This window comes from Athene cunicularia, assembly GCF_003259725.1.
Source record: "Athene cunicularia isolate RWA chromosome 1 unlocalized genomic scaffold, athCun1 chr1_part1, whole genome shotgun sequence".
NCBI classification, from domain to species: domain Eukaryota; kingdom Metazoa; phylum Chordata; class Aves; order Strigiformes; family Strigidae; genus Athene; species Athene cunicularia.
The window spans coordinates 109,095,303-109,121,471 of record NW_020799091.1 but is presented as its reverse complement, the minus strand read 5'-3'; positions in this window follow the sequence as shown (position 1 = coordinate 109,121,471).

The window sequence follows — 26,169 nt, the reverse complement described above, 5'->3', positions numbered from 1 at the left end:
TATATTTTGTGGATGCTGGAGTGGATTAGCATTTACATGAGATCTTCTTGCTAGCTTTTTTAAAAGCATCCAAACCTATAAAGTTTATTCATTCTGAGAGATTGAATCCCTTGAGGGCAGAGTAGACCTGAGGGTTTGAAAGTTTTAAGTTTAATATTGCACATTCTTGCCTATAGGCACTTATCAGGCTTAATTGCAATTCTGAGCACATTTTTCTTTCACTTACGGATCTATTTCAGTAAATTGCATTCATAGCACCTTATTGAGAAAAGTACAAAAAAAAAAAAGAAAAAACCAAAAACCCCACGCATGAAAAAATGAATTTTAAACACCTCCCTCTCCAAGTGTTTTGCTAGAAAAAAAGGGAACAAGATTGAGGTCATCAGTCAGAATACAAATCAATTGATGGTGTAGAAAATTATATGCTTCTGTGGCTTAGTGAAATACGAAGTAATATGTCTGGAGATCTGAAAAAGAGGACTCTGGTTTTCCTGATCTGTGTAATAGTCAGACTTTCCTTGCTAACAAAACCTTCTTCTTACAGGGACTAAAACGTTATTTAAACAATTATATGCTATTAAGTAAAAGATGAATTACAGAGAAAATTGCACCATTAGTAAAATTTAAGTTCTTAACTTCATGTAATAAAAGATGGTAACCTTTTTGTAATGGCATTTCAATTTACCATTTATTATAAAAGTCTAATTTGGAAGGTAAAATGAATTCTGGTTCCAGTCATATTACTCTGGCTGTTACATTTCTATGCAAGTTTTAATTCATAACACAGCTCCAGCAAAATTAACTAAGAATATTTTAAAATAATTTAAGATCTTGGTTTCATCACTGAAGTATATTAGAGATGATACCCTTGATTAAAAAGGTAAATCAATACATTTATATATAAAGAATGCATTATTTTAATACTGATATTTAAAATACATCTCTGATCAGTCTTGTTTTGTCCTTACAAGCCTTTCAAAACATCGTAATGTTTCAATTAAATGTCATAGTAACTGCTGACAATTTGGTTCCCTCGTTCCTTCTATGAAAAGCTATTTCCAGTTCATTGGGTATTAGGAAGTAACTTAATTTTTAATCCTAAAACAGGGAAGATTAAATTTAAATTTGGAGAAAACTCAGAGTAATTTTTTTAAATTTTAAAATTATTATTATTATTATTACTATTACCAGCTTGAAAATATCCCTCCCCCTCTTTTAAGCATACTTTTTTATTAGTCAGTTTTACATATGAGGATGGAGGTGGGGTGGAAAAGAGGTAACCTTTTCAAACAGCCTTTTTCTTGCATCAGCTGAAGAAGAATTTGATCAGAACCATTCAAAGGCATATAGTATTTAAAAGCACGTCAGAACACAGGTCTGATTCGGTGAAGCCACTGGGTCACTGTAGTAAGCTTTGCCAAATTAATTGATGAGAAATGTGGTTTTTGCCAAACAGCTGGAGATAAACAAATTATAAAATAGGTGAGCCCTTAATGTTATTTTTACTGTATGCCTTGAGACCTCTATTGTACCCTTCTGCAAAAAACTTTTTGCAACATTCTGAAAACTACTGTTCATAAATAAGGGAAGGAAAAGCATAAACAGGGGGCAACAATAACGGCGATAAATGTGAGGCACCCCAAGACTACCCACCCCACAAGAACCGTATGTGCATTTCCTCACGTGTGCCAGGGTCCTGCTGGGAGGTGAGTGCACCCACATCTTTCGGCTTCTCTCTCTGCCAACTTCTAGACTAGGGGATGGAGAGGTGGCCTGCAGAAGTGTCTGTGCTGGTTTTGCCTGTGTTTTCATGGATCCAAAGGTCATTTTGACTTACTGGGGGTAAGAGGTGCATGGTGCACAGCTGCTGCACCTACAGCTGCCCACAGGAGGCAAGGTAATGCCTGCAGATGTGGCAATAAGCACATCAGACCTGGCTAGCAAAGAGCTCTACCTCTCGAGCCCACATCTCTTGCTTCTTTCTGTCATTACAACAGTCCAAAGTGGGAAAAGTACCTTAAAATTTGGCCTAAAATAACTACTTTTGTAGACTTCTAACAAAACAGATTATTTCTGAATCAGTGTGCTGCTGGATTTTGGTGGGTTTGCAGAAATGGAGATGTGTTTCATAAACTGACTCTTATTTGTCTTTATTTTCACTATTACTACACTGTCTCAATGGTTGCACCTCCTGCATGCTTTATAATTGTGAAGTTAATAGCACCACATTAATAAGAACAAATACATTCATTTAAAAAATAACTAATATTTCTGAATTGCAAAGCCTGAAGTTCTTTCTTAGTGAAATGGAGAAGGCACAATGTCTGAAACACCTCAGACCAACAGTCACTTCTCCATGAAGCTGTCACCATTAAAAAATTAACAAGAACACAAAGATGTACCTGAGACACCAGAGCATGTTACAAGAGTTCTGGTACTAGAGCAGGTAATGACCTTTGGTATTTCAAAGCTGTTTGATGGAGGGAGGGGGTACACATACATGCTGTACCATCTTAAAAGGCTGACTTTTTAAATGCTGACAGCTATTCCTTGGTGAAATCTCACAAAACAAGACATGGTAGCTTAAAATCCAGCCAAAGATGATTTTGGAATAAAATTCAGAAATGTGGTTTCTTCTTATGAGAAAACCCTCTGTTTCTTGCACTCTGCTTTTCTTCAATGTTCATAGAAACTCAAAACATAATAGAAACTAAATATTGGTTATTTCCTTATAATATTGTAAGTTGACCAGGGTTGGACTATTATCTCTATCCTGCCAATTGTTGAAAAGTCTTAGCAGTTGATTTCTCCTCTTTCAGTTTAGGTCATTTATAACACCTAGCAAATATAAGCTTACAATACTGTAAACAAAACCTAAAAATAATAATGATTCATGGTGGGATTTTTTTTTTGTTTTTTATTTTATTAAGCACATTGGACCAGTGCCCTGGGAATCATAATGTGTGCTTGGACTAGAGAATTCCGTCCACTGGTTGTGCGGGTTACATGGTTAGGCAAACAACTGTACAGGATCTCCTTTAATAACCTCTGAAAATTAAGAGAAATATCATTAGCTTTGCACAATGAAAATCTATGATCTCTTCAATCATGGTTAGTATCTATGACTATATTCTACAGAATCATTTTCCTTTTCATGAAGAGAGAGGTGTTGCTGATATAGGTGTTTATATATATATATATATATATATTTATATATATTTATTTTTTTTTTTTTACAAGATACATATTCATCAGGTATCACCCTGGTATTATTATCATTTGCTCACAGGGCAAAAGAATAATGCTGGCACCATAATTCCTTTCTGGATGATCCTTAGTGGTGCTATATTCTTGTGCAAATTCTGATTTGAAACACAAATCTAACTTTGTCATCAGAGTAACAGAAAGATGTAGCAACGCAAAAACAGATTTTGCTTCATCAATGATTTGAGAGTTGTGTTTTTAAAAAATCTTTTTATTTTTAGGTCTGAGTTTAAACGTGAGTAGGATATTCCAGGAACTTATACAAAGAGAATATTATAGATTTCCTCATCAGTTCTTCTCAATGTTATAATAAACCATAAATCTTACACAGATTTCAATAAAAGAGTCATACTTTAAAGCAAATAAGTCATTAACAGAAACCTAACTGAAAAATGCTGCTATCTGAAACCATGGCCTACATTTCATCTTTTAGTGTGTGATAAACTCTCATGAATCACTTTATATTTACTGCAGGAAAGTATGTGTACATAAGGAGTTACAACGGAAGAGCCAAAATACTAGGAAAATGAACATTTCATGTGTTTAATGTGACCATATACTGTCATACCTGCTGTTACAATTCTGTATCTAAAACTTCAGATTTTTTTCATCTTAAAGAAAAATGTTGTACTCCTTGTATCAAAGAACGTAAAATCTGCTATATTAGCAAAAAAACCATTCCCTGCAGTGTCTGTCCCAAGCACCTTCTGTGGTTACCTAACAGAAAGCATTTCAGGCCTTTACTTACCTACCCACTTAAAACTACTGATAAATTGTTATTAACAAGCATTTGCCTGCAAAGAGAGAAAGGATACTCACCCTCAAAGGCTATTTTAAGTCATTTTATTGATTTAATATGCCTAATATTAGTAGAGCTGGTAACATTAAACAGACATAAAAATATGTTTATTTAGTCTGTTGTAATTGAACGAAGAGGTCAAAAATTACTGAAGTGTTTTGCAACAGCTGTGTGTCTTCACAAAAGAAAGCAAAGACATGTTGTGCAAATAATCTGTCATATGTGAAGATAATCTTACTTCTGGTAATTTAAGAAATACAGATGATGTAAGAAATTATAGACTGAATGAAGTAATTTTAGCCATAAAACACATTTGTCCATATTTGTGTACTCAGGACAGGTTACAAGACGATAGGTCTGGAAAAGATGCCAACTTCTTCGCTCATTGCTAATACCAGTCTAGATTAGGAGTACAAAGCATAATGCAGTCACACTTCAGTGACCAGATGCTCCGCTGATACCAGACATCCCAGACCACCTGTTTTCACATCCTTACACACACTTTAGTCTGTCATTCAAAATAGTCTTGTGCTGCAATTTGGCATTGGATATGACTATTGCTCTGGCAGTGAACCAGACTGAAGCACAATACTCTCTGTCAGTAAAATCCGAGCAAAGCCATGCAAAGTAACAAAACCTACACTTCCATTTTTATAAGCATCTGTTTGTAGAGAGATGGTGAGGAGGATGATGACTGGTGGAAAAGAACTGAAATGGTTAAATCTCTGCAGTTACTGCATAATCCATTCTTGTTAGCATTTGAAATTTTCTAGTTCCCAAACATCTCAGCTACTCTGTCTGTCACAATTTTCCAGATGATCGACAAAACACATGCTCGTCACAATGCCATGAGCATGCTACAAAACTGGGAGAATACCATGGGAGATACCAGCAACGTCTCTCTTTGCTAATATGATTCCTAGAGAGAAGAAAATCTATTACAACCACCCTTTCCATTTTTTATACCAGATAAGTATTAAGGAAAATATTTGTAATATTATAGCTTACTGAAATATAGTCAATTTTTGGACTTTTGTACTTCTATCTGTGAAATTTCAGAGTTATGTGGATGGATGGTTACACAACATAGTTGAGCAGATTGTGAATAGTAATTCTGACACATGCAGAAGGCAGGAGCCTTTTGTCTCGGACTTCTGCATCTCAGTGAAGGAGAAATTCCATGCATTGGGCAGTTCAGCTGGAACAGAGCCATGTGGCATCTAGAAATCATAAAGATTTCATTAATTTTTTTTTCCCCTATGTAAATAAAAGTCACATGTGAAAAAGGCTGATGTGTACTAGGAAAACAAAGTAAACAGTAAACCCATGCCACGCTCTGCCTCACACTGCACTCCTCAATGCCATTCTACTCCGAAACTCTCTATACAGTTTTATATTTTAAATTATAGACTGGTCTACTTTATTTTTTTGCCAATGTAATCCTTTGCACAGAGGTTAGTAAACTGATGGACTTCGACTGGGTGTCTGTGCTTAAGGTACCCAAATCTATACCCCTGCTATTCTCTGAATGAAATATCTTAACACTTCCTTCAGAGAGAGCAATGGGGTTAGGTTAAAACACTGCCAAACCCAGCCATGACCTCATCAGTCTGACTTTGAATTCAGTTATGAAGCTGTAGTGTAAACATCAGAGCTTTAAAGTATAGTAGCACTTGCTGAAAATTCATGAAACACTACATGCAGACAATCTTTAGCTGACACATCTATATCCAGAAGAGGATATATAACTTTTCGCAAAACCTTATTTCTCCCAGTATCCTCTGCTTTCATGGTTTTGTGAGAATAAAATCATTTAATATCCTGATGTTTTTATGGTCCTGGCAGTTCCCCTCACTGGAGCCATGTCGTGCTTGGGACACAGTCTGTCTAGACACCAAGCACTGTCTCCTTGGTGTACCTGAAGGTGGGTGAGCTGGCTCTGGTTATCAGGACACCAGCACTTTCACAAGAAGGCACTGAGTGCTGGGACAAGAAAGTCAGTGTGTGTGTGCCCAGACAAACCCTCAAAAAGGAGAGGGCCTCGTAGCAGTAGGCACTGGGAGAGAAGGACAGTGGGTCTCCTCTATGCCAGCAGGTCACCTTGCATGTCATGTAATATTAAATCTTTATCTCATAAAAATCCCTTAGATGTTTTCCCCCAAGAGCTAAACCCCTGAGACTTTGTGGCTTTTGAATTAAGCAGCTTCCTTAGCCTAGGAGTACTGAAATCACTGCTTGTGCAAAGTGCAAAATAATTTTATTTTTTCTTTTATTTACCTTTTATTTTTTAACACCATGGACACCTGTTTACCCAGTAGATCAGCAAGTGGAAAGAGACACTAGAAGAAAGATGAGAATACGGTGGTATAGGAAATTGCTGTAATAAATGTCTTCACCTTATTTCTTTTCATTTTCAACATTTAATACGCTCTTTGCAGAGTTTGGGAGCTGCTTCCTGTCTACACACAAAAATCTTTAATTATGAAAGAATATGGCAAAATATATTTACAGTAATTATGTAAATAAAGTATATAACTTCATGGAGCAAAATAAAAGCTCTGTTTACTTTTGGCAACAGTCTGCAAAATACATTATGAAGAATATTTCACAGTTAATTTAAAACAGCCATTAAGTGTATTATAGAGTCGATTCTCATATATGCTCACTTCTGCAGCAGGAACTGGCAAAGTACCCTGTGGAAACATTACCTTGAACACAGAGCTTCAAAGCTTCCTCTGTGACTTATGAGTGCTCTTGTCGTGGCTCATACACAGGAATACTGAACATACTCTGAAGATATTTACTGCTTGGTTGTGGGTTTTTTCTTTCCTTTTCTCAAAGGAATTAATTACCATTTTAACAAATATTTTGCTTTACTGTAGTCAGCATTCTAGTACCTTATTAAGACCATCACTATATGAAAAGTTAAAGTATTTTTAAATGGAAACAGTGCTATGCATAAATGACAATGGATGGTGATATTTTTTCATTGTTTCACTGCTCAGGAACATAATGGATAACAATATTTTGAGATAAATTTTTCTGTCCTGGCTTTGCAAGTAAGAAGTAATCCACCTGTATCCTCCTGTTCATCATCATCATCATCATCATCAGATCTAGTATATCATAATTTGCTCAAAGATTTCTCTGTAAGATTTGCAGAAATTGCTGCCTACAGCTGCCTAATTCTAAAATCTATGTGCTAAAATTTTAATCCATCTATAGCTCTACCTTGGAGAAGTCAGTGTTAGTGGTTTTAAACATCCAACATTTGGTTACTTAACATTTGCTTAGGTGAGTCATGGTACAGTTTTTATGTTTAAGGGTCATCAAGCCTTAAGGGTTGCTTCCAAACCAATTCCTTATCAGGCCAAAGGGTAAAACCAAACCAAATCAAAACAAAAGAGACATTCAAGCTTAGAGCTTCAAGGGATGGCTTTCACTTATCTCTTCCCTTTCCTATTAGGAGGAGGATCTCGAGGATCCCTTGCAGAAGTGCATGCCAACCAGCAGATGGGTCTCTGCCAGTGTTCTGTGAATCTGTTCCACTTTGTATGAAAAAATTATTATTCACTGTGGAAACAGAGATTCCGATCTTGTAGTTCTCAGCAGGTGGAAGTGAAAGAGTAAGGGATCCCACCCCTGCTCTCATCCACATTTGTGCAACATTCATAGTGCTGAAGGGACAGATTCACCATCTGAATATAAATTCAAATGTGTACTCTGAATCAAGGTTCCCCCAGACCTGCACATAGTGATCAAAGTGTCCATGCCATTGAGCATTAGGGACCACCATTATTTAATATCTATATTTTTCCCTTATTTTTGCCATGCACATCTTTATTCTAATAAAAAGGGGGAAAAAAAAAACCAAAACACAAACAACTACTTGTCCTCTTTTACATATTCTCCTCATCTTGTCAAAAATTGTGGGAAAAAGCTTATAAATTTCCTCTCAATCTTTTTTGTTATTGCTGTAGGTATTATTTTTTCCATTTAATGATGGCTTATATAATCTTTGGCCTTATGTGTGGAAAAAGTCTGCTTTAAAAAACAGTTTTCAATGTTAAGCAACAAAAGCTTGTATAAGATTTTAGGGATATATTTTCAGATTTTCAAAGAAAAAACTGGGGACTCCTGTGCCTGGCTAATACCATTCACATTAATCAAATACACATTCAGCAATGATGAAAATAGAACCGTTACAATTGGTACCACAGTCCCAAGGTGAGGCAAGCACTATATTGAACAGAACAGGCATCTACTGATTATATGATGCCAACACTTAAACAATTACAGTTGCAATCACAAGAAAATAACATTGTTCAATTTCATCTTAATGCATGTTTTGCAATATCTCATGTTGTAACTCACATGAAGAGGTCACAGATCATCAATCAAATAGGTGTGAAAGAAAATTTTGTGGATTGTCTAATAGGACTGGCTATCAAACTAATTCTAAGTCATTAGACAAGGCTTGTTCACAACATGTTTAACTGTAATCAGAGGGTAATAAAGTTCAGAAAAATTTATATCAAAGAAGGGGCTTTCTAAATAGAGATATGGGAGATTCTATTGAATCCTTTAAATTAGATATAGATTAGTCGCGAATCACTAAGAGAGCTTAACAAGAAACCAAAATCAACACCTTGAGTATAGAAGCTCCTTGTCAACACACAGCTTGCTAGCATGTGAAATGATCAACATTTCAATATATTTCACATATATCTTATATGATGGTATATGTTCACTCTTTGATACAGTGAAAGCAAACACCATTAAGTGCTCCAGAAAACAGTACGGTACCAGAATTCTTTTAAATTACTTGTGTCACTTCTGGACTACTACCAGTTAAAATGTTTGCAGTAGGACTGTTTGCATTTTTTTCCTATCATATAAAAACAAATCACAAACATGGTCTGGCCTAAAGTTTATTTTAGTCATGATGAGATTTCTAATTGTCCTGAGAGAGCTTTGAATGAAACTATTTCTTTAGCTAAAGTATATATTGTTATGTAAATGACACCATCATTCAAAATGCATTTTCCCCTCAGTTCACCTCAGCCAAATTTCCTATATTTCTTTTGTTCTCCAGATGAATGATAAAATTATTCAGACCTTCTAAAGATGGAATAACTGCCACCATTCCCTTCAGCTTTCAGGAGAGTGTTCACTTGTTATAGAAATCAAGGTTTCTCTGATGATTTGAACTTGTATGGCATCTTACTACTTTTTTTTTTTTTTTTTTTTTTTTTTTTTAACTTGAAGTCAAAACTAGAGAAACACCACATCTATTAATCACATGATCATCTGAAACTCCTATGCCAGATCAGATTTTTATGTCTTCAGGAGACCTTGCCTTCACAAGAAGCAAGCAATACAGGCTATGTTTCAGCAAAACATGTGATTGTCAAATTAGCCAAAAAGTCCCGTTTAACATGGATTAAGTTATTTACCTTAAGGGGAGCTTATTCATAATGGCTTTGCCTTACATGGTTCTAGTTCCTTCACCTTCATCTTCTGTAATAGATTTTCCAGTAGGTTTTCTAGCAACTGGTGCAGCTTTACCTGAATTCAGATTCACAAAAAGAGTGAATAAAGTGTGAACAGTGCCAAAGCTGTACATGAAAAAGGTCCCTGCCACATCAATCACATTTGATTATGTAATGGCCCACGTAGATTTCTCAGATCTAATGCCCACTTTTTTCCTTGAATACACACCTAAATTCTTGTGTACTGCACCCTCTACAGGATAAAATACACAGCACATCAGAGGGAAGGGGGGGCATAGAAAGAAATCTGGATGTTAGAGGGATTATTATCTACAGTTGAAAAATCTAATTGCTGATTTAGGCAGTTACTTTTCAATTATGTATTTATTAAATAATAGGATAGGTTCAATCCATTAGAACAGAAAATGTCACATTGAAATACTGCTAATAAGTAGATTTGTGCATTATGCTACGCAATAAGCAGGAGTCAGGCTGACTAGGTGCTGAAGGAAAACTGAGCACCCTTTCTCAGTATGTAATCAGTGTACTGTCAATATATCACTAATCCAAACTACACAAATAGTAATTAAACTTTTGCATTACATAGCGTGACAGCAATAAGTATATCTTAAATGCCACTTGCTATCTTTTTCTGTTATTCTGACACTTTTTAATTGCTTCATGACTGACAGTATAAAATTGTGTATCAGGGGGGAATAGTATGTAAAGGTAGAATTTCAAAGTGAATAAAATGTTCTTAACTGCCATTAGTTTAGAGAACAAGGAAACAGTCCCAGATCTGAATTTTTAGACTTTCTTATGCAAAGTAAGCATTTATAATCAACAGAAGCAGACTCAATTTAGAGATATGCACACAATTTTATAATACTTCAAAATGTGACATAGACTTATATTAAGACTTCTGAAGGAACAATTTGATTTTTAGCACTTTGTCTTATATTTCAATACAGTCAGGGGCTCTCTAGCCAATCTATTTTTCAATGTTATTATCAAGAACACAGTAAATAGGAACAAATTACCTTTCTCTTACCACCAAATATTGCTCTACAAGTTTAACTCTTGGTTAACTTGATTTGTGTAAAGAATGAAAAATACTCTTATAACTTGGCCATTCCAAGATGATCAGCAAACTATCAGAAACATAATTCAAGAAATGCATCTGATTTATTGGCAAAAACACTCTTCTTTTTAGTAGGATGTACTTTTTACTTTAAATGAGAACCGCTCTTTCAGCAAATGATTAGATGTCTCAGTTTGTAGTGTTCATCAAATCTGTTCACATATCACTAATAGAGGAACAGTAACTTTTCCTCATTGACAGTGATGATGTGAGGAACAGTTATTTACAAACCCTTTGGCAACTTGAATAACAGAACTGCTACAGCAACATAGCTTCTATTAAATTGGTGGAAGCACTTTCCTAAACTAATATTTTTGTAAAGTTTTAGTCCCTTAGCTTACAGTCTCTGCAGGAATGCTTATATTTTGTCTCTCACAAGTCAATTAGAGTGAAACATTCAGTTATATTTCTTTGCAAAAAACCTTATTTGTAAAAGAAGTAGGGTGCCAAATATTCATCTTCATCTTTGTTGTTCACTTCTGCTACACAAAGAGTGAAATATGTAAGCAGCAGAGCAACAAAGAGGCAAATAACTTTTATGAAAGGCATCCTTCTGTAGAGTAATGGATAAATGGAGTGGGGCAAATTTTTTTTCTAAGTCAGCTCCAATAAAGTTGGATGATTTACAGCAGGGATTAATTTGGTTCACTGTCTGCCATGCACAGATGAATTCTTTCATTGAGAGCTCCTCTTAGCAACTGTAGCCACATCTCATGGCAGTAAATTAAATCTGTGATAAACTTACTATAGAATATCATTGAAATGAAGCATTATACCTCTCCATACTAGTCTGATATTATGTAAGTGCTTGTGTGGAATCATCATGATGAGGCAGAGAGGAAAAAAAAGTATCTTATTTTTGGAAGTGGAGAAGAAATCAGTGAGGTAGTGTTTTTCATTTCTCTATCTGTTAAGAGACATCTGACCTTACTTACCCCATCTCTTAAGAGAGACTATTAAAAGAGAAAATATTCACTATACAATGCGGAAACCCTTAATTGCATAATGGTATCAGTTGGCAATAATTAAAAGAAGGATGTCAATGACATTTAATTCTGAGAACACACCTTCAACTTATTTATCAATCATTTCTTGTGGGAAAACCAAAAAAAACCTCAATGATGTCTTTTGAAGAGTATCATTGATCACTGAAATTTACTCAGAAATGAAAAGCTGTAGCAATCACATCCATCTTTCTTCTCCTACCCCATTCAGGTTTGAATTTTTTGTTTTATTTCTGTTTAAAGCTCTTTGTTTCTTTTTTTTGTAAATCTTAACATGCTTACTTAAGAGCTGGGATTTTCTCTCTCCCCATGATATAGACTGTCACAATGTCCTGACAATGTCTCACTGCGCTGAAAAGCTTTGATCCTAAGTAAGGAGTGGGATAGCAGGGAAATAAAGTGTCTCTGCAATAATAAGTACTGGCCTTAATAAGAAAAGTAAAATATTTAAATAGCTGAAAAAATTGTCAAGGAAGGGGGGGAGGGTACAGGGAAAGCATAAGATACTGAAAAGTAAGAAGATATTCAAATAATCCAAAAATGTAAAGGTTATTGACTTTATGAAGGAATTCTTCAGTGGAGGGGATGGGAAAAAAAAACCAAAAAACACCATCCAAACAAACAAACAAACAAAAAACAACAAAAAACTTTCCACCATTATTAATTAACTTTTCAGTTTACTACATCAATTATTTAGTCTCCATATCTTAAGAGAGGGGAAAAAAACAACCCACAACTTCCTCTGCAGGACAACTCAGAGAAGGTTTCAGTTTACTTTTTTTCCATACTCTCTTTACTTTGTATAGAAAGCCTGAGGAAAATGGGCAGCTAGTTCATGTACCTGGTGACACGATTTAAGCATTCCATTTGAAATGACAAAAATTCAAAATGGGTTCATTCACCCATTTCAGGAAGCCTTTATATGGTATATACTATAGAAGCAAACAGTGAAGCATTTTTTTAATGCAATCCAACTATTCTGGAAAAAAAAATTAATCGTCAAAAGGTAAAGTTAGTTAAGATAATGGATATTTCTCTGTGATGATGGTTACTTGGCACACATCTGCATGCCTAAACCATATAAATATAAATATGTGTGCGTATATATATAAATACGTATTTGTATATCTAGAAGTAGGAAGATTTGATATGGCTGCCTCAATCACAGCCTTCTCCCATACATGTTTCTGGTTTATATCTTGATGGGAAAATAGCATTGTAACTTCCTTCAGCTGCTGTGGACACCCCACTCTAGCAGTCTTGTCATAGACTTTTTGGTACAAAATACATGACTATCTGTGATATGTAACTTGTAAAAATGGACCATGGAGGTCTAGGATGCCCTCACACATTCTTTTTCACAAAGCAGGAGAGGAACTTGGTGAGCATCTCTTAGATTGAAGTATCTTAACACACAAAGGGTGCATAGATCATCTGTGTATAATGTAGGATGACTGAACAATGGAGAATGTTATCCCTCTAAAGAGCAGTACTATTATTCCAGAGTTTTTTCATATATGAAGTTTTGCAAGGGTCATGTCTGTCAGTTCTCCATTTAGCAGCTCAGGTAGGTTAGCATTTATCTGCTTCTAGAAAACAATATATGACCGATCATTTTGTTCGAGAATAACTTAACATTTTGAACCAAAAGAAAAATAAAACCTCTCATGTTTACATAGCACTTTGCTGAAACTCGACCCTGTTAAAAAAAAACAAAACCTCTTTGTAGAAACACCACCATTACTTTTACATTTCTGCGTTTTGGCATATCTGTCACAACAAAATAGAAAGGATGTCCAGATATTTCCAGATACAGTTTAGCATGGCCAGGTGTAAGGGAAATAATAAGACAACTATTATTTTTTTCTTCCTTTCCCTTTTCCTCATATTAAAGATCGGTCATTGGTGTTTCACATTAATGTAACGTTTTCCATTTTATAGCAGAAGGATTTAAACCAATGATTCTCAAATTACAATCACTGCCAAGTAATCTGCACTTGATTTGTCTGGATTGTGGCTCATTACAGAACCAGTTAAGGTCTAGTAAGATCAAGTCTAAAATAAAGCAAATAAGCCTTGTTGAAGCTAACCAGGCTCTGTATGAAGTATTTGGCTAGTGTATCTCTCGCTATGGTGGTGTCCTTTACAATCCATATTTTTACGCGGTCCTTCTTTTCCCATTAACTCAGGTGGTTTGTCCAGTCAGCTTTTCACTATTTCATCAAGCCAACACACATTGATCCTCCATCCTGCTTCCCAGCTGGCAAACTGCTTTTGGTTATTTTTTATGCCAGCGTTAATATTTCATTGTCACTAAACATTTCAATTAAAAAAGAAAAAAAAAAACAAAAACAAACAAACAACACAATAACAACACCTCCCTGTTACAGAGGCTCTCAAATAAACAACCAATCACCAAAAATTAAAATTTATTGTCAGCACAATTAACTAGCCCTCTGCAAATTACAGGTTCAAATGTCTGTGAGAGGAGAACAGAACAACTCCCTAGGGTTTAATGACAACCCAAACCGCTCAATCACTCACCTAACAAGTGAGGGCTCTCAAGTTCGAGGACCTGCTCAGGGCAGCGTCCCGACCCAAGTCACCTCAAGGTGTTTCCTCAGGGTATATCCGACCCAAGAGGAGAGACCTCAGCATGCTGCTCCCAAGACAAGGCCCAAATGGCTCCCCCAGGGGACTCCATTTATACCCAGGCCGAGTCTAAACTGTAGTCAATAGCGGCTCTCATTGGCCAAAGTCCCCTGAGAACAAAGGCAACCTGGAGCTGCTACACTTCAGCAGCCAAGAAGCTCTGTTTTCACTGGGTAGATGCACCTGCCATACTCCCCCCAGTGCTAAATGAAGTGCACAACTTTATGCCATGCATACATTTTTCAATAGTGAATGACATTACAAGACTAACATAACACTGTATAGCAGGTAAAATGAAAATGAACCACCCTAATAGTGCAGGAACAGCTCAGTCACCAACCCGTGACTACAAGGCATTGCTGGGAATCCACAAAAGAGAGAAAAATAACTCTACCCATGACTAAATAACTCTAAAATGGCAACAAAGAAAAACAGTTGGTTATGCAAATTCACAAGGGTGGTTTTACCTATTATGTAAAAATGGCAGCATAAAGTGAGGTTATTAGGACCGTGAGTATTTCGTGCAGCTTTGCCCAGCAGCAGAGCAATTCTCAAGCTGTTAAGTGTCAAGCACCTCTGCTATAAATAATTTCTCAATGTCTAAACAGAAATTCAGAAATATCGCTACCATTACATTTGGATTTAGTGCTCAGGTTGTCCTAGCATGATTTAGGAATATCAGTTTTAAGCATTCATCTCCTTCTACAGGTAAGCAGAGTTAAGAAAAGATGAGTTTCATATGGAAAGAAACTGAGTGAAGGTTTTTAAAAAAATAATTTTCTGTGCTTTCAGTCTTTGAATAAAAGGAGATTGTAACCCTATTTTGTAACAATGCACACCAAAATCCTTCCCCTGTTATCAGCAACAATAGGTAAGAATATTTTTATTGCTTACATGAAAGTTGGCACTTACAAGTAAAATGCTTATTTTAAGCCTAGAAGCCCAAAGATAGTATATCTGAAACCAGAAGAAAATATTGATTTTTTTTTTTAATTTTTTTTAGCAAAAAAATAACAGGATAAAGGGGATCAGGAAAACCATGAGAAATAATATTGCATGAGTACAAAAATTATTTTTGTATCTCACAAACAAACTGTTTCTCACTGGTTCTTGCACCCTTTTAAAACTATGGAAAAAGTAGCCCTGCTAATGATGCTAATAGACCCAAAAGTAATCATCGCTAATTCATGTTCTGATGGAACACACTCCTAAATAAAGAAAACCTAGTTTGTGTATCCAAGACAAATGATACAATATTCTTCTCAGCATTTAGAAAGTTGTTGATGTTTCTAAATTGCACTAAGCTTGAAATATGAGTATTCATTTCTTTTCAATCTGTATTAGATGAAGATTTTTAAGGAATATTGTTTTTACAAAGTGAAGATCAAGCATAAAATAAAAATTTTAAATATTATTAATATATTAAATTAAGATACTGGATAAAACTCATCCCTTAGTACCTTTGATATGATTTTTTAAAATAATCAAGAGCTTTTAATCACCACCAGAAAAAGATGACAAATTAGCAGTCAAATGGAATTCAAATGAATCCTTACTCTCAAAAACCAATCTTTCTACCCCTTCACAAAAGCTTAGATCAAAAGAAAGAAGTGGGACTAGGGGTCAATTGATTTGAATTATTTGGGGCCAGGGAGAAAAACAGGTTCCATCCACAGAATTCCCTTGCAGTGAAGAGCCAGTAATCTGTTATCTTCTTTAATGATGAGCTCCAGCTTCAGCTTTTGCGGCCAAAGCATTATCAAGAAAGAAACAAGGCCACCTCTGAAACAATACACCTCAAGTCATTTAGGCCCAAAATGTTAAAGAATTAAACGTCACCAGGAAACAACCAACCAGCCAAAGTTTTGCAACTCTGGTGTCATAAATTCTTTGAAAATACACTGGGTAAGGTATAATGGTTGTTCCAAGTACACGGTTTGATTTCCAGATACGGTTTTTAGAGACACAGGGGAGGGAATGGAATTTTGGGGTTTTCAGTATGCCTTGAGACAGAAGTGTCAGAAAGCAAAGCTCACACTCTACCAACAAACTGTTTGGAGCTTTGTCTATCTGAATAAAATAAAAAATAAAAAATTGCATTATCTCAGTAAACGAAGCTAGTCGGTGCAGCTGCACAATTTGCAACACATGAAGATCTGTCCCAACAGTTTCAAAGATATGGATGAATAGGAAAATTAAGAATATATGGACAAACAACATTTCGGTGTACAAATTGCATCAATTTTAGAGTTCTTCTCCAGTCCCCTCCATGTCCTCATTTCAACATAGCTGTATTCTAATCTTATATTGTTATTGATTATATTACTTTTTTTTTTTTTTTTTTTCCCCCTAGACAGTTTTAAAATATACACATCCTGATGGTTGAGATGCTTAGTTTGGAAATTGGTGCAGGAGACTCTTAGCCCCTCTCCAATTATATCTTACAAAACAGACTCTCTGGAGATTGTCAATAAAATGTTCTTTCATTATCACTCAAATTACATCTTCACGTTTATTGACAATAATCCTGAGGAGGGTGTTTCTTCTGTAAGTTAGCTTTCAGCATGAGGAGAAAGGATTTCATGAAAACATGCATTAAAAAATATACTGCAGAAACAGTAGAATTCTATTTCTGCAGAAAGTTACTGAGTAAATGGCTGTACTATTGCACAGATCACTCTTATAATATCAGAAAAGAATAGCCCTATTTACTATGAAACAGCATTCACCAGCTAAAATTATAAGCTTGTAGATGTAATGATGCATTATTAGCTAAACATTAACTTTAAACATTCATTTAGAGATTAAATGAAAAAAAAAAAAAGATTGTGAGCTGGATTTCGGCAGGTATTTCTAGTGTTTGCTATGATGGATGAGTATTCATGGATTTGCATTGCTTCAGTGATAATATCCCATTCGATCTGGACACCTGGGGAAAGAGGCATTCAGAAACACATTTAAGTGGGTTTCTAGAATGAACGTCTGATTTTCACTCTCTGCTTCCAAACTCTACACAATCCTTTTAGCATGTGGTTGACAAGCTGCTCAGCTTCACCCAGACTCAGAGTAATTTGAATTTGTGCAATTAAAAATTAGCATCTTAACTGATGTTTGGGAGTTTTTTTAGTTCTCATTTGACATTTAACTAAAAAACATTCAACACACAAGGGATAATTTAAAAAATAGCTTAAAAAAAAAAGAATAAAGAAAATTAATACAAAAATCAAAATATTTTAGATATGTAGGAAATAAATTAATTTCATATATTGAAATAAAATTTGGCCATATTTTGTATAAGCAAATTCAAACTCCGAAGATTTCATCTGATCCAAAGCAGAAGAAGAAAAACAGAATTTTTTGTTTTGTTTTGTTTTATTCAGTTCAAAATTACTTTTTTCTTTCAAGTTTTGCTCTTCAGTCATCACATTAGAAATCCATTATTCACATAACTCTCACTGTAGTGTCATGTCTTTAAACATGTAATTCCACCTTGCTGGAGCAGCTGTAACAATACAAGTTAGAGTAGAACTGGTCTTGAATTCAACATAAAATTATTCATTATTATATAAAATAGCCATGTTCTGTATTTTCTGTCTAAGGAAAAGACTTTACCTTTATTAAATTGAGAATTACAAAGATGCTATGCTACAGGTCTGATCATACCTAGTACCCAGTATTTCCTACTGAAAAATGTGGAGGCTGTAAATCTTCCTCCCTCCACTCCCAGAGAAGCCCCCACATTACCTTCCAGCATTATAATGGTCACTGATCAGACACCTGTAGCAATGCCTGGTGGCAAGCAAAATCACCCAGTCTAAATCCAACCCACCTCCCTGGCTCCTTTAGCTCCATTACTACTTATTTGTTCTGGTTAACTATCACTTCTGTAAATTACAATTTAAAGAACAACTCACAGAGTTGTGTCGTTTTGCAAGATGGACAGCACCGAGGAAGTTTCATGTATATGGGAGCAACTGACAGGGACCACCTGCCTCCAGCTATAATACCTTTAAAAAGGTGCACACTTCACAGTTCTGTTGTCGCTGTTTCATCTGGCCTTCCATATGTGGTAAGGAACAGTTGCTGAAGAAGAAAGGATAGGACAGAATAAATAATATTAAGCAGCTTCCAAGGAATAAATGGAATTCCAAGAGTGTAATTCTTCAAAAAGATGGCGTAATATAAAACATGACTAGCTTATCATATATGACAATCATAACACATCAATCCCACAATTCATGTTTAAGACTCAGTGATTTCAGCAGACACTTTTCATGAATGAAGAAAGTGATACTGCATGGGAAACTGCTGTGACCTCCAGGATACTGGTTCCTAGCAGCTGGTGACCGGTTGTGTTCTTATTGGTCCCTTGGAGAATTCTCATTTCTACTTGGTTGGCAAAAAGCTGTGTAGCTCTAAATTCACCTGTTTTCATTATGGCTGACATGTCTTCCTCACAATTGTATATAAAGGATAATGAAGAATCTTCTCTGGTTTTACTGTGTATCTCACAGGTTATTTTATACTATTAATGAAGATTCATCAGTTTGTAGCTCGTAGTTAGCAAAAGTCTTTTGGTTTAAGTGCCTCTCCTTCTGTAAAAATCAGTTGGATAGACCCTAAAAGCTCAGGAGTAAGAAAGGAAATTAAAAATCAACAGAATCCATTTTAAGAACGATTTTAGCTTTCAATCCAGTCTCATTAGGTTATACTGCTCAAGTCTTGACTTCCAAGTTCTTGAGACTGGAAACATGTGATTAGAAAGTTGCAATCTCTTCTTTAGCCTCAGGCCCAGTAATAAGCAGACAATAGCTGGGCACAGGCTGACTGTCATTTATGTTAGTTCACAAAGCACAGATGTATCCCAGGCTCTTCATAATGTCTTGAGATTTACCTGCATTAGACTAGCTGGAATATTTTCTTGAAGATGTACAGCTCTCTTAAAGGTGCACCTCCCTTTCTCCTAGATTACTTTTCTCTAACCATATTTTACAGTATTATCAACATGATTTATAGAGATTTACTCTCTTTTACTCACTCACAGTGGCACACAGAACTCTAAATTTGAAAGAGGGAGGGAGAATTAATGTTAACAAGGAATTGGGCCTTATTATAAAAATTTGTTTTCTCTTCCCAGAACTATTTGACCAGGACAAATCTCCAGAGTTCAAATCCTAGCCCTCCACTGTCCTAGAGAAGAGGATGCACCTTACTGAACTCACATGGACTGGTCAAGACAGGGTTTAACTTGACAGAGTCCAGAAAATCCATAGCCTAAATAGGGGATAGGACAACATATTTTAGCTGTCTCTGAATACATGATGAACTAGCAGGAGGAGTAGTGAGCTCTCTCATCTCATGAACATATATACTGAAAAGATGGAAGTGGCTTCAGGTAATGTCTGGCCACAATTGCACAGGCCAATGAGGGCAACGAGATTTCTCAGCCTGGGAGAACATATGGCCCCAGAAGGCAGACCACTCATAAGAAACTAAGGCTAAAGAAAGTAACACTAATCAGAGGAAGATGAGGTGAAACACTGCTGGGATGATTTGGAGATAAATAATCTAGGAGAGGAATCAATCCTCAGGGGAAACAGTAACTTTGTTCCCTCTCAATGTGGCTTGTCATTTAAAATTTTTGAATACTGACTATTGAACACTGATCAATTCAATGATTTCATCTCCCCTCTTTGGAAAATGCATGTGATTTAGGCCATAAGGTTTGCAAGAGCAGTTATCTATCTGCTTGAGGAAACCAGGGGTTGGGAAGTTCCCAGTCTTTATGTTGAATCATAACTGTTGGCTACCATTGGTCTTTCTTAAAGAAGTATGATTGGAATGTCTCAGCAAATTATGATGTCTGTGTCCAGGACACCAAGCGCTCACAAAGTGGCTATGAATTGCTTTCTGGATTAGCCTAAAGAATCTGGTTTTGCTATAATCTTCTTTACAGACAACACTTCTCAGCTGTACCTGAAGCAAAAAGGAACTATAATGTAAGATGTATGCAAGCAAAAATTTAATTATCAATTTATTTCTCTTTAAAATACTTTACTGCGGAAATGTAAATGAGATGAAAGAGGGTTATAATTGAGCAACAAGACACCAGCTTCAGACAGCTCTTTTTGTTGACATAATGGGATAATGTTGTAATTAAGTTAATTCAAACACAAGATACCTGAGTAGTGGAAGCATAAACTGACCTCTCAGGTTGAGCTACACACATGACCCTTCCTCCCATATATTTCTATGCTGCTGGATATATGGTGAAAATAACCAGAGAGAGAAAGAGTTGTGCTGTGACACAGTTTCTTAATCAGGTGTCATTCCACACAGAAACCAGGCCAGGAAAGACATGCAATTGATAAAATAACTAGATTTTCAGCATGTTATCCACTAGAGATTTGGAGTTGGATGTTAAAAACACTCTGAGCAGATGAATTATCATGGTTTGCTGGTTAGCAACTTGATTAACTGCGTATCAAAAATAATCTTACTAAACTTGGTAAAAAAAACAAAAAACCAACAAACAAACAAACAAAAAAACAAAAAACCAACCAACCAACCAACCAAAAAAAAACAAAACCAAAAAACCCAAACCCCAGACTGCTTCATGTGCAGGAGCCAAATAAGGCTCCTGATCTAACTGAGAATGTAGTCACAGAATCACAAACATTTATTGAATATGATTCACAAAGCATGTAAAGAATACACCAAAAGTAGGTAAAACCTAGGTCTAATATTAGTTCATTGGATTGTGCTAAATGCACAGGTTGCAACATGCCTTTTTTATAATGCTGTTAAATATTTCAATCTATTTTAAGAGCTTTATTAATGAAGCACCTACACGAATTCAAGTGGAAAATACTGAAATACTCTGGATTATAGTGTATGGTTCCTTGAAACTGTAATTTTTAAAGGCTTTGTATAAATTGAGCTGAACAGAGATGCTGTTGGACTACTATGACTAAACAAAGTACTTCTATTTCATGTCTAGTTTTAAGTATACTTTTAATTTCATGCATAATTTTAAGCACATATAAAATGCTTTGATATATGTATATATGCAATTATGTTATTGTTCAGCTCATTTTTATATAATCAACTTGTTTTCTAACCTTGTGTGTTAGTAGACACAAACATTTATTTAGATTAAGTCTGGATAGGCTAGACTGGCTGCATGAGGCTGGAAATACCACACAGATTTGCTAAGCCAATCAGAAAGAAACTGATCAATAATGATATATTGATCAATTTCTATTCTGCCGCAACAACATCGGATTGAATGATTATATCTACATTAACCATTTAGTATAACAGAAACAAAATAGTAGTAGAAGGGCATCATTACAGAATCAATTTCTTCCTACTTTGAGGTTAGTTTCCTCAGAAAATGCTGCAATTTCCTAAAGCAAATTTCATGATGAACATTCCAGGCTGTTTCATACAAAGCTAAAGTTTTAACAGCATTAAAACAGTGCTTCCTAAAGGTCTCCCTTAAAATACATTTTTCATACACTTTCCACAGAAGGAACAGAATTAGAGTCTCTTACCTTTCAAATAGAAGATGTAAAGTAGTCATATATGCAATCATTCTTCAGCTGAGGATGCTGAATACTGACACTATTTTTCATCTCTTTCTCACTTCTTTTTTCAGTCTTTTTTAAGCTGACACTACACTTTCCTGCTATCCAGAGAACTAAGCAAAGATCAGGATTTTTTAAAAATAATTTCTTGATGGCTTTTCTTTTTTTCTAGCATGTCATAACTCATACTAGCTAAAAACAACGGATGGATAAGTTAGGATTTATTATTTACTCTACAGTGTGAATTTATGTTAGGAAATTAGTGACCAGAATTATTAGACACTACTATTAGTCTAATATAGATGTTACTATTTCTTTCATTGTTTTGTGTTTCCTTTTCTCTCCTATTTCGCCACCCACCCACCTCATGTGTCAGTCAAAAGCATCCACACTGCCAACAAGGAAAACATTTTGTTGTCAAAGTCAGAGGCTGCAAGGAAGGGTGGTGACTCTCCACACTGTATCTACCTAATGCAATCTTTCTGAGACATTTTTATGGCTGAACTACTCTATTACCAACAGAATTATAACACAGCTGAGAAATGTTAGCTATGAAGGGTAAGTTTCAGAGGTACAAAGCTGACGTGACTAGTCAAGAGTGTTTCTGGAGAATGGCCTATTTTCCTTTCTTCTTTTTCTTTGCTGTGTCCCTCTATGGCCAACAGCTTAGTTCAGTTTTCTTAATAATCAGAAAAGACACAGTGAAGACCAGACTCCAGCAACCGAAATGCTAGTGTCTTGAAGATGGCAGCTAGCCTACAAATAAAGTATAATTAATAGTTAAGGGTCTTAACTGGGATTAAGCAGAATACAGTAATAAAACATCCCCAATTTTCACAAAATACTAAACATATCACAGATTATGTATTGTTATTTGGTGATAGCTGATAGTTAAGATGTTTTAGAGTGCCTAGTAAAATGATTTTTTTTTAATTCTGTGTACAAAACAGTATCAAGCTGTGATAAGTATCTCCTTGCATTTCAGAAGTTCACCCCAGGAGAGAGAGCAAGATATTTTGCAATGAAAACTGTTTTTGCAAAGAAAGCAGAACAAAAATCTAGAAAACCGTACAGTGCTCTTGTGCCATGGTGTATTCTTATGTCCTGATCCTAGCCTCTGATACCTCAGTCAGCAACATTTTGTGGATTTACTTTTGCAAAAATAAAGATGTTATCATGCTTATTCTCCAATTTAATATTCTTTTTAGAAAATTTTAGAATTTGTTGTGAGCTGGCTGACTTCACTGAGTCTGTCTGAATGCAACAATTCAGCCATACACAGAGCATCACAGAACTGGAGTCTAACAGGGCATGGCATAACACAGTGTAAAATAAAATGTGAAAGTCAACATCTAGGCATCAGAACAATTCCCCACCATATGTATGGACTAGAATTCAGATATACCTGCTGAATACTAATAGATTTTTTTTTTCCATGAACCTCTGCTCTTCTAAATGTAGCAGTTTATTTTTCAAGGACATTATACTTGTTTGATTTCTTTGGCAACATATGCAGGACATAGTGAACTACTGAGCAAAATCTAAAGATGCTGTTTGTGAATCATATATGTTCCTAGTAAAAATAAATTTTGCTATTCTTCTTCAAAAAAAATGGGATGAATCAGTGTTTTATCAATGGTTTTGTTGAAACAAGAGTTTTTTTCAATGCTGACTTTTGCTAATGCCCCAAACCCTCCTCTCTTCTTTTTTATTTCAATCTGTACCTTTTCCTATGATGAAAAACAATGCCTTCCTCTTTATAGTTCTGATTATTGTTTCCCTCCTTCTACAGTGTACATTTTCCCTACATGTTTGCAATGTTTTGTGGCTTTATGGTGGTGGGCAAGATGTTCTGTGGATCCTTTGGACAAAACATCTCTTTTGCAGTTGGTTTTGATTGTGGGGGTAGGCCCTGAGTGCTTCTCTCACTCCTGATGCATATGATCATGACTGCCACAAATTATAGTGGTTTTACTCTCAGCAAGGTAATTTTAATGCTAACACACCCATGCTCAAGTTTCAATGGAAGCAATAATCAAGCACGTTCTTCCTATTGTTCTTCACACATCATCCTCCTTAAACATGGGAGATTAGCTAATACTGCCTTCTGGTACTTTTTGTCTGAGATGAGCAAATAAAAGTCCCTGCTGTTGTCACTTCATCACATCCTCCCATGATGGATCAATACTTCTCTGCCAGCCTGTCAGGGGAGGACAGCAGCAATCTGGACTTAGATTATAGAGCTCTCAGGAGAGAGATGTTTCAAAAAACCAAAACAGAACTGTATACAACTGCTTATCCTGACAGCTGTTATTTAAAAAATACCAATCCCCTTCAAACGTAATACCCTACCAATAAGGAAATACGAAAAATCTTTTAATGAAGCTAGGTCACAGATTCTTTTCAAAGATTTGTCTTGCTTCCAGAAAACTGCTTTACATGTGCAACATTTGCATTTGTTGCCAAGTATCAAATCGAAATCAAGATCACCTCCAAAAATTGCCTGGAATTTACACCAGAATCTACCTGCTCAGTTACAAATTACGAGATTTGAGCATGTAACATGCAAGAGTAGCACTTTACTATTTCTCCCAAGTAACAAAGGTACTTTTAGACTCCTCTGTAGTCTTCACAGCCTTCTGCACTCGCAAAAGTACCCAGAAGCACTCAGTGCTTTTGTGGACTCTCTATTGAGCACCAGCAGGAAATTTGCTAAAATCAAGTTACAGAAACAAAAGATATCTAGAAAGCATAATCTACCAATAGATATAATGTCAGACAAAAATGAGCAGAGGACATCCACTGATTAGACCTCCTTTGAAAATCTATGTCCTACCCCAGAATCTTAACCCTCCACAGACAGTCTCACAACAAGGTGGTCTAGTGGTCTTGGAAGCAAATCCTTCTTAAATCACAATAATAAAAATAAAAATAATTTAAAAAACCCCAACTTTAAAATAAACTTTAAAATAAATTTTAAACTAAACTTTAAACTAAACTAAACTAATAAAATAAAATAAAATAAAATAAAATAAAATAAAATAAAATAAAATAAAATAAAATAAAATAAAATAAAATAAAATAATAAAAAATTATTTTCAAACACAAATTATTCCTTTGATTCTTGATGCACCTTCTCCATTTCAATAACTAAGGGTCTGGCTATGATTTTTTAGAATGTACCGGTAGCAAAGAGTGTCAAAAATTAAATGTCTGTGGACAAATCCCTGTCAAAAATATGTAGGTTTTCCTGTAATAATGTAAAACTTTAGAAGTTCTGAAATACTTCAGGGAAAAAAAAAAAAATCTGCTCCTAGCTGAAATTGATTCTTCATCTCAGGACAATGGATATGAAACATCAGAATTTTCATTAACAATTTGTTGTTCACTGCTCTGAACTCTTTATGGTCTATGAGGTGTCACATGTAACAAAAGTTCACAGAGTTTCAGGTTTTTTTCATGTTGTATTTCATAGCTGCATTTGTTAGTGTAAAAACTCATTAAAATTCCCTGCACATCTCACGGATAGCATGCACACAGTGTGAAAAAGAAGGAATAAATCTATGAGAATTTCATAAGACCTGAGAAAGGAAACTATTGTTTCTGTAGTTGTCGAAAATTTTTAAGTATTTCATATACAAATGTTTTCTATATTACTTAAAAAAACCTTCACAAAGCCGTAAAGACTAGTGCTCATATTTGCTGGTAAGTCAATCTTTCTTTCAGACATCAAGAGATGACCTCTTAAGACCCAAAGATTTATCAAGTCAGCAGTTTATTCCCCTAGGCCACCATCTTCAGCCTCTTCCTCTTCCAGTCACGTCTATTGAAGGACTTTGCAAACCCCCATGAGGAAATGGACTAATCTACTTCTTTCTAAAGGACAGGAATGATGCCTATACTGACTGCACTCTATGGGATGAGAAAGCTAATAAAGGGAAGGAGACTACATCTATTCGTGAAAGATTCAGTGTGATGTTTGTATTATAAGAGACAGAGTTAGAGTGCTGTAGCTGTCAATCAGAAATGGGGCATTGTTGCCCAGCATCAGCAACCACTACTGAGAAATTTTTGAGGGAATTCATTTGTCTTGTTACTTTATAAGCATAAAACATCCCTGAATTGATAGAAAAGTCAAAGGACTGTAAAAAAAAATATATAGGTTTAAATCTTTCTCCTCTCTTCTGTCCCCTATATCAGTTGATTCATTAAGAGGTACATACACATG